Source organism: Lathyrus oleraceus, chromosome 4 (assembly GCF_024323335.1).
Source record: "Lathyrus oleraceus cultivar Zhongwan6 chromosome 4, CAAS_Psat_ZW6_1.0, whole genome shotgun sequence".
Taxonomy (NCBI): domain Eukaryota; kingdom Viridiplantae; phylum Streptophyta; class Magnoliopsida; order Fabales; family Fabaceae; genus Lathyrus; species Lathyrus oleraceus.
In genome coordinates, this window is record NC_066582.1 from 215907262 (window position 1) to 215916974 (window position 9713).

At 41.2% G+C, this 9713-nt stretch overlaps 1 pseudogene; it reads right to left on the reverse strand.

Moving 5' to 3' along the window:
- Nucleotides 1-2226: 2226 nt before the first annotated feature.
- LOC127136740 (pyrophosphate-energized vacuolar membrane proton pump 1-like) lies at nt 2227-3423 on the reverse strand (annotated as a pseudogene).
- Between the last annotated feature and the right edge of the window lie 6290 nt (nt 3424-9713).

The window sequence follows — 9713 nt, forward strand, 5'->3', positions numbered from 1 at the left end:
GGATTTTGCACGGATGGAAATTGAGGGACACACAAAATCTAAATAATGTGCCCAAAGCCGGTTTGCGCATGTTGACAATGATCGAAATGTCATATGCGATTAATCGAAACGCGGCGAAATGCTATCGATATATCGATAAAAATAAATCATGGATAAACAACATGGAAATGGTTGAATCCATAAATTAAAATCGATGTTTAACAAATAAAAATAAAATAGCGACGAAAGAATAAAAGCTAAAGTTGAAAAGTGAGAACAAAATAAAATAAAAAAATAAAAAAAGAATATATATAATATATAAATGATTAAAAATAAAATAACATTAGAAAAAATGAAATGGTAAAAATAATAAAATAAATAGAAAGTTAGAAAGAAAGAAAAAAAGGAAGAAACAAACTGGAAAATAAATGAACAACACACAGCAGGATCGAGCTCAAGAAGCTAGAAAAGCAAACCCTAAGTATTACCGCTCGACCAGCCCTATCACCTTGTGATACCCTTGCGTCCAATAGTATGTGTTTTATAAAGTGACACTGAGATAAAATAAAATAAATTTTACAGCAAACAGTAGCAGAAACAACCATTGCGGTCATCGTTACCAACTCAATCTTCAGGAATACCAAAGTACAAGAATGAACACATAACCTCATACCAGTAAACATAAATCTCAAATAAAAGAAAAGAGAGGAAAAAAACAATTAAAGGGCATAATGAACAATCAAAATTTCCAAATCAACATACTGTCAAGACCACAAATGTCATCAAGATAAACCGCAAATGAAGACAATGTTAAAGGAAGGCACTCAGAATATTACCAAAGGTTGAGCGCTCCTCTTGATGTCGGATAGTTGGTGCGAACAGTTGGAGCTTACGCCGGTAGTCGTGGTCGAGCTGAAGTGTGGAGTATGGAGGGTTATTTTTCTGTATGAACAGTGTTGGAGAGACAGAGATTTCGAAAACGTCTTTCTCCTCTCCTTTTTCTCTTTTTGAATGGTAGCCGCTAATCTTCTCCAAAAAACTAGGGTTTTTCAGCTCTCTCCCAAAATGAACAGTGGCATCTTTTTTATAGTCATATTGCAAGAGTCTTTTGAATTGGCCTCTGAGATCAAAGGAGTATTGAAATTGGAAATGCTTGTGATGCTCCCAGCTTGTCTACCCTGTTTTGGTGCTTATTCTGAAAAAGGTAACATGTACCTTACACTTCTTCTGCGAAAATGTTTCATTTTTGTTGCTTGTGGACTTTTTACCGCCGGTAAAAGGCTATTCACTGTTGCGAATTCACTTGAATGTAATATGTGCTGCCATAATGTTCCAGATTGAAGCCTCCCTAATGTGTTACTCGATAGTGGCATGTTTCCTGTGCATAGAAAGTGTTGGCGCGACATATCCGAGGTAGTATAATACCCGACGCTACCAACTGCTCATCTGTAGCTTCTTTAGGACATGATGTGTTTACGCCATCCAGAAAACTATCATTTCAGCTCCAGCAACAAATTTTTCTAACAAAATGATCCTTGTGCCGCATCATCCAGAACTTTACAGATGTGTTGGGCATAAGAATTCAAACAAAGGATACATGAGAGCCTGTGGATGGTTTTGCCCAATTCGAACCAACAGTGGTTGTATCAACTCTCTCACGGCATGGCTATTAGAGTGTATCCCGGCAATTATTTGAGGCAGAACAACTAGCCAGGTATTGATATTAACTAGGGGAAATCCTTTTGTTAGGGCCATTTGAACTTCTGCAGTAGCTCCATGGTTGAATCATAGTGTTAAAAGGCGAAGAATATCCTATAAACTCCCATCAACACCTTTCGAATTTGCTGCACATGCCATAGAATGAAAGTATCCGGTGATAGTAGCAACACAAACTGTGATGCAGTGTCTGGGAAACCTCTTAAAGTGTAATGAGACAATCACTGCTAGAAAGTTCTCCTTGTTCATCCTTCAGCTGTTGTAACTTATGAAGTTCACTCTTATCAGACGTGTCAAGACGTCGAACCTGATGGTGAAGAGTTAAATGCTCAACAGGTGAACTCACAGCTTCCCTTGACTTTGCACATAGCCTCACAACCTTAAATCTAGTAGCACTTATTTTTTCAGCCAACTGGCCCACGACTACATTACTAGGTGCACAAACCAGAACCTGTCCCTGGCCTTGTTTGGCCATGTGATATACAAGTGCTGCTGATGTTACAGTTCTACCAGTTCCAGGTGGTCTTTGAATCAAACTAAATAGGCCTCTGAAGAAACACTCTTGACAGCAAACACTTGTGATGCATTCAGTTCTGGAAGCCCTAGAGCACCAAAGCGACGAGGCAATGCGTTACGCACCATCTGAACCTCAACTTCATGACCGAGTAAACGGTGATATATACACCTGCTGACACTTGTCTCATCAACAACAAAAGTTTTCATAGCTCCTTGCATCCTATCAACGTTGGTACTTTTCCAGACAAAATTAACACTAAAACCATGGTTGACATCAACTGGAACCCCCTGGCTAGCCCGAAGTTCCAACGCAACCTCCTCTTGTGCAGTTAGCTTAATCACATGACCCACTGACTGCCAAGAAGGATGTGCAGCATTACCGGGATAACGCAAACATAGCTCATCACCAGGTACGAGCCGTAACTCATTATCTCCCTTTGGAAATACAAAATATGCAACTCGCTTCTTATTGAGACCAATATCCCATCGAATGGTAACATTGTCCTTACTTTGTGATTCTTTCATCATCTCGGCAACAAACTCCGACATTGTCACTGATTGGACCGTATGCATTGATGGCTAATCTGGTTGCTATAGTATTCAACATTCCAAGTGCAGCAAACAGCAACAACATACATGGCAGCAAAACTGAAACTTACAAAAATACTAATTGCAAATGGCAAAAAATTGGAATGATAACAGACTTGCATCCCAAGGCAAGACCAAAGATAACATTGGTAGCAGCACCAGTCCTGCAGGAATCAGCAACATCTTGCACAGGGCTGTATGCATCGCCGGTATAGTATTCAGTGACAAATCCAATGATAAGCCTTCGTGCAAAGACCAACATAAACACACAAGAATAGCTGCCAGTTCTTTACAGCTTTCTGCTCTCCAAAATCGAAGATGGTGAAGGTAGATGGGAGTGCTAACCAATTAACAATTGCAATTCTAACAGTCATCAGTACTGTTGAAACGACAATGCTATTTTTCAATGCTGGCTCAATTTCCTTTACAAGTTTGACCTCAAAAAAAGTCAGTTGCAAATAAGGTGATTAGCAAGAAAACAAGGAGACCCGCAGAACTGATGATGAGAGGGAACAACATGGCAGTGAACTCATGATTAATCCCAAAAGAAGAGATGGAAGCAACAACAAGAGTTGCACAAGATGCCTCTGCATACAAACCAAATAGATTGGATCCCATATCAGCGATATCAACATTGAACTGTACCACAATTTCCCTTGAGGTGGCAGTTTGATTTCTATCATGCCTTTCAATCTTTTCTTCAACATTCTCATGGCGGGCAGTAGTTCAATATCTGATTCCTCAGCAGGATGTTGGCTCTCAACAGGCTCAAAACTTGACCCCCCTGCATCTGGCAGTAGAGATGCAAGTGGTTCTGTATATACTTCTATCGCTGTAGAGTCAGAATTCACAACTTCTGTTTGGTTGTTTGTCATAGAACCGGCAATGTCGTGCAACTCCATTGAGGTTGATTGTTGCTGATTATTTGAATCAACAATATGATTCTGAATCTCATTATGAACTTTGCTATCTGACATTTCGGTCTGTATAACTACTGCTGGTGTGGGTATCTCATAAGCAATAGGAGATTGTGGTGGTGCTATTAGGATAGCACCAGAATCAGAACGTGTACCTTTGATCAAGGTATTAACATCAGAACTTGTAGTGGCATGGAACTCCATTGATATTGAGTGTGGTTGATCATGAGAAGCCACAGGACCTTGTGGTGTTACTGTTGCAGCAAGATCAGAACTTGTATATTATGTTTCGGCAACAATATTAGAGTTTGATGAGGTATTCAACTCTACTGGGGTTGATTGTGGCTGATCATTCTTTTCCACAGTAGTATTTTGAGAAAGTGAGGCTGAAACATGTTGAGACTGTAGCTCAAAACTAGACCTTTCAGCAAGGACTGGTGCTATTTCAGGTGTTTGCACTAGAGATTTGACCGAATTCGACACAGCATAAGCCAACTGCCTGAACTGGTGAACAAATGAGATGTGGGAGGACATCTTGGATAATCTCTGGAACGCAGAAATTCATCTTTCAAAACATATAAAGCAGTGGAAAAACGAAGAGCATTAACAGCATGGACACCTCGCATCACCTGGGTGAACTGTGGGCCAAATTGTGATAGAGAGACAGCTAAATTTCCACAGACCGTAGATCCTCTTGCAAGGATATCCAGAGACCTAGGTGTTATGCGCAAGCTGTCGAACCTCGACGTTATTTGATACATTATTTATGACAGATCGAGCTTCTGCTCAAAACTTCGCTGCATTGTTGCAACTCCAATAAGAATTGGTTCAAGAAGACCAACAAGGCAACTTTTGATCTCTACCCCCTTCTTCTGTCTAGGATTTATCTCTGTAAGGCTAGCAAGCAACAATCTGTCATTCAAAGCCCCAACCAAAACGACATATGGCAGTAGTAGAGAAAAGAAGGGCAGGCCCACCCCACAAGAGAGATCTAAATGAAGGAAGTCCCTTGTCAAATTTGTAGAAGTTCCTGCAAGCAAATCAAGTGCCGCCGAAACAATAAGGGCTCTCTGTGTTGTTAAAATTCCAGCAACATATCCCCGTAGGCTCTCTTGCCAGTGCACCTGAAGTACAATTTCGTTTTTTTTTTCAACTTAATTGACTTTGTTCCATCACTTTTGGTGGATATATAAAGACCATTGGCAGTTGAAGTTGATAAGTTGTACCCTTGAATGAGCTTTACTAGTCCAACTTGGTTCCCATGAGAAGCAAACATCAAAGTTGAACCTAATGGCGTAGAGGAGATACGATCAACTTCGGTTTCAAACATAAATGGTGTTGGGCCACGAATTGAACCAACATTAGTCTCTGTAGGTTGATTTTCTTCAAGAACTTGATCATTGTCCTTAGCTTCTTGAGAGGCCCCTCCTGGCAGAGAATATAAAGCCAACCTGAATGTAACCATTAATTATTGTAGTCCAAGATACACAATCTTCATACGACATTTCTTTGAACAGCTTAACAGCTTCATCAATTTGTAAGACTTGGACATAGGTTGCAATCACCGCATTCCAAGAAACCACATTCTTACAAGGCATTCTGTCAAAGAGTTTCCTAGCCTCTAAAATCTTTTCGTGTCTAGCAAACCCACATAACATGGTAACCCAAGAAACAGCATTAGGATCTGAAATCTTTTCAAAGAAAACTGCCAAGCAAAACTCAAGTCACAACTATTAACAAACCCAGCCACCATTAAATTCCACGAGACCACATTCCTCTCAATCATCCTCTCGAAAAAAACAAAGAACCGCATTGCCAAACTCAATTTCCTATTCTGCGTATAACCAGCTAACATAGAGTTATAAGAAACCAAATCCTTTACAAGCTTCCCTTTACGCGTATAGCAAGTAACCATCAAAGCCCACAAAAAATTATCCCTCCCAGGAATCATATCAAACAACTTATTGGCTTGTTCCACCATGTTATTGTGAAGATACCCAGCAATCACATTGTTCCATGGAATAATGTTTTTGTGAGACATTTCATCCAACAATTGTTGTGCCTCAATAACTCTGCCATTTTTTTTGCAAACACGATTATCATGGAATTATATGTGGCATGGTTTTTGTGGATGACATTTGAGAATACTCTTCTGGCTTTTTCAACTTTTCCTTGTTTTCCAGATGAATGACTTCGTAGAAATCATTAAACATGAATGAATGAAAGATCTCTCAATAAGAAATGAAGAGTTTAAACATGAAATGGTCATGAAGAGAAATGCAAATGACCGATTGATGGGAAACAAGTTTTAGGGCCAAAATCGGGGTATGACAGACGGCAGGACGCATATTCTTCCTCCTTATAGAAGGCCTTCTTTTAGTATGGGAGGATACAACATGAGTCTCTCCCACTTTCTTCCTCGCAAAGCCTCCATACTTCTTTGCTAAGGAGCTGTCTTCTTTGGATAACCGTACTTCACGGACCCCTTCCTCCAATCTCATCCCCATATTCACCATTTCGGTGAAGTCTGAGGGAGCACTGGAAATCATTCTTTCATAATAGAAAGAGCTCAAAGTCTTCAAGAAGATCTTTGTCATCTCCTTCTCTTCTAGGGGTGGCACTATCTGAGCTGCCAGTTCGCGCCATATCTGGGCGTACTCCTTGAAGGTCTCCTTGTCCTTCTGCGACATCGCCCTCAACTGGTCCCTATCCGGAGCCATATCCATATTATATTTGTATTGCTTTACAAAAGCCTCTCCAAGATCGTTGAAAGAACGGATGCTTGCACTCTCCAGCCCCATATACCACCGGAGCACAGCACCTGATAGGTTATCCTGGAAGTAATGGATAAGCAGTTGGTCGTTATCTGTCTGTGTTGACATCTTGCAAGCATAAGTCACAAGATGGCTGAGTGGGCATGTATTTCCCTTATACTTCTCAAAGTCAGGTACTTTGAATTTAATAGGGATCTTCACGTTGGGCACTAGGCACAACTCAGCAACACTTTTACCAAAGAGGTCCTTACCCCTCAGAGTCTTTAGTTCCTTGCGCAGCTCAAGGAATTGGTCTTTCATCTCGTCCATCTTCTCATAAAGATCCGGACCCTCAGACGGCTCGGAATGATAGATGGTGTCTTCAACTCGGGGAAGGGTGTGCACAACGGGAGGTGGCACAGATAGGGCCGGGCTAGATGCCGACAGAGAAGCGAGAGTAGGAGCAAAACCCTCTGGCACAAAATTAGCGGGCATTCCCCAAGGGAACCCAGCTGGCATAGACGGAGCAAAGTGGGCTGTTGCAGCAGGCACAGTTGAAGCAGCTATCTCTGATATAACAGTCCTCGTAGGAGGAGTTGCTGGAGTTGGAGAAGCTTGGCTTTGAGCGGCCAGCACTGAATCCATCATGGCAGTCAGCCTAGTGATCTCTTCCTTCAATTACCGGTTCTCTTGCTCTAAATGCTCCATTATCCTTGGATGATTGGCTCTCGTATTATACCGGTGTGTCAGCTTGTCTTCAAAATAAATGAAGAGCAAAGAGTTAGACCATTGATCGAGAGCTCAAAACAAAACCTGCTTATGCATATGATGCATGCAATGTTTGTGCATATGGTTTGTTTTTAATCAGAGAAAATTTATAGACCTATTTGCAAATATTTGAAAATATTGATCCTTTAAGACATATAGCAATAATATTTGGAAAAATTTTACACCAATGAAGTAGTACAGTTTTGGTAACCAAATACAATATAAGAGAAAAGGAGACTGAACATCCTATGGAGCCCTAGAAACAATCGTCCAAAGCCCTTGAGATCGGAAGATAAGCTGCACAAAGCCTCTTCATCTCTCTCTCATAAGCTGCTTCCATGTCGGCTTTCTCCTTGGCGAGCCGATCATACTTCCTCTTCCAAAACCTGGATGAGTGAGGAAGAAAAGAAGTAACCACATCATCAGGCTCATCAATAACCCGATGCTTTAGAAATTCTATCACTGCATCTTTATATCTGAGTTGCTGAAGAAGTTCCTCTCGCTCACAAACCCATGCACGCGACCGGTCTTCATCTCTCAACTCCTCTACTCCTTGGTTAGGGAGGGTTGAAGGCCCAACCATAACCATAGGGGTAAGTCTCGGATAATCGTATGGCATGCGGTACTCAAGAGCTCTCTTCCTCACCCAAGCGGTGTAGGGTTCCAAAGCAATACATTTCTTCGGACCAAGCTCCTTCCTTCCCATCCTATAAACCTTGCGCCAGGTGCGGACCATCCTACCCTTCAAGTTCTGGGGATCTTTACCCTCTTGAAAGAACAAGCCTTCCAACAAAATGCTGTTAGGTTTATCCTTTAAGGGGAACCCAAGCTGACGGCGAGCCAAAATAGGGTTGTAGTTAATTCCACCACATGTACCAAGAAGAGGAAAATTGAAGAATTCACCATAAGAATCAATAATCTGAGCGCCATCATAAACATGATTATACCAAGAGATATCATCATTAGTGAGAGACATAAGTCTCGCAGACCACCGTAGACATCCCTTGTTCTCCTTGAAGGCGAGCGTTTGAGGCAAGTGCGAAATAAACCACTTGTACAACATAGGCAAACAGCACACAATGGAACCACCACCTTTTGCATTCCTCATATGCAAAGAGAAATAAGTGTCACCCAACAGAGTCGGAACGGGATTAAGAGTAGAGAAAATCCTAATGGCGTTCACATCCACAAAATTGTCGATGTTGGGGAATAACACTAGCTCATAGATGAGTAGTACGAATATGGCTTCAAAAGCATCCTCACTCATGGCCTTCCCAAACAAAGTAGCTTGAGAAATGAGAAAATCAGATGGGAGACCTTGAATTCCACCATTGGTAGTCATATGAGCAACAACATCAGATACATCTATGTGAAGCATGTCAGCAATCTCTTGAGAAGAAGGAACCCTCTCCAAACCACTGAACGACAACTGATCCAAGATAGGTATACCCACATAATAGGCATACTCCTCAAGTGTAGGCAAAAGCTGGAAATCCGGAAAAGTGAAGCATCGATACAGAGGATCGAAGAACTGCACCAACACACTAATCAGACCCTCATCCACCTTGGTAGAAAGAATAGACAGAAGCTTCCCATGGCGAGCTTTGAACTCCAAAGGCTATAATACATAAGATGTCAAACTCCTTAACTCTTTCAAGTCAGGTTGTCTGAAACTGTACTTCTTCGTATTCCTTCTTTGCTTATCCATGTCTGAAAATTTACAAATAGACCTCTTAAGTTCCTTGAAAATTTTCATTGTTTGATGATATGGATGCAAATGAATGCATGGATGCAACAATCACACTCAAGGATCAAGCAAGTCATACCACACAAAGGTCACGGGATGGCTCAAGTCATCATCAATATCAATCATCCATTTTGGTGGATTATGGTTTACACCTTATCAACACCCAAGTTCCATTGATATTGAGAATGTACGAGAACGGATCAACCGTGAATCAAGGGTTTGTTGTAAGTCACGAGCATGGAGTCTCGGCTAAGAACCACCCAAAGGGAGTGTACTATGGTTAAACCTGACAATCATGTTCTAAAAAGGTTCCCATAGTCATCATCTCATCTTTCAGATATTATCGGATAAAACGACTACTCCTATTCCAAAAATATTCTCAAGAGAGACTCTTATGAGTGTAGTATCGCGTAACAATCGTATCAAATCTTACACTTGAACAACCTTCGCACTACGTCCTAAAATAGGCCAAGATGGGCTAGGTATCTAAGGTCCTTGGCTTCAAAGGTTTATATTGGAAAGAGTAATGCCTAACCACGACTACTCGTGTGACATTATTGATCCCAATAAGACCTCCACCAAGTGAATGGGCTTGCAAGTCAACTTGCTAAGGAATAACTCCACACAAGTCAACAAGACTATGCCATTCTCCTATCATAAGTGCACTCGAGTTCGGGTATAGAACTCATCTCACAAGAAACCACCAAGCATACAAGCAATTAATATATC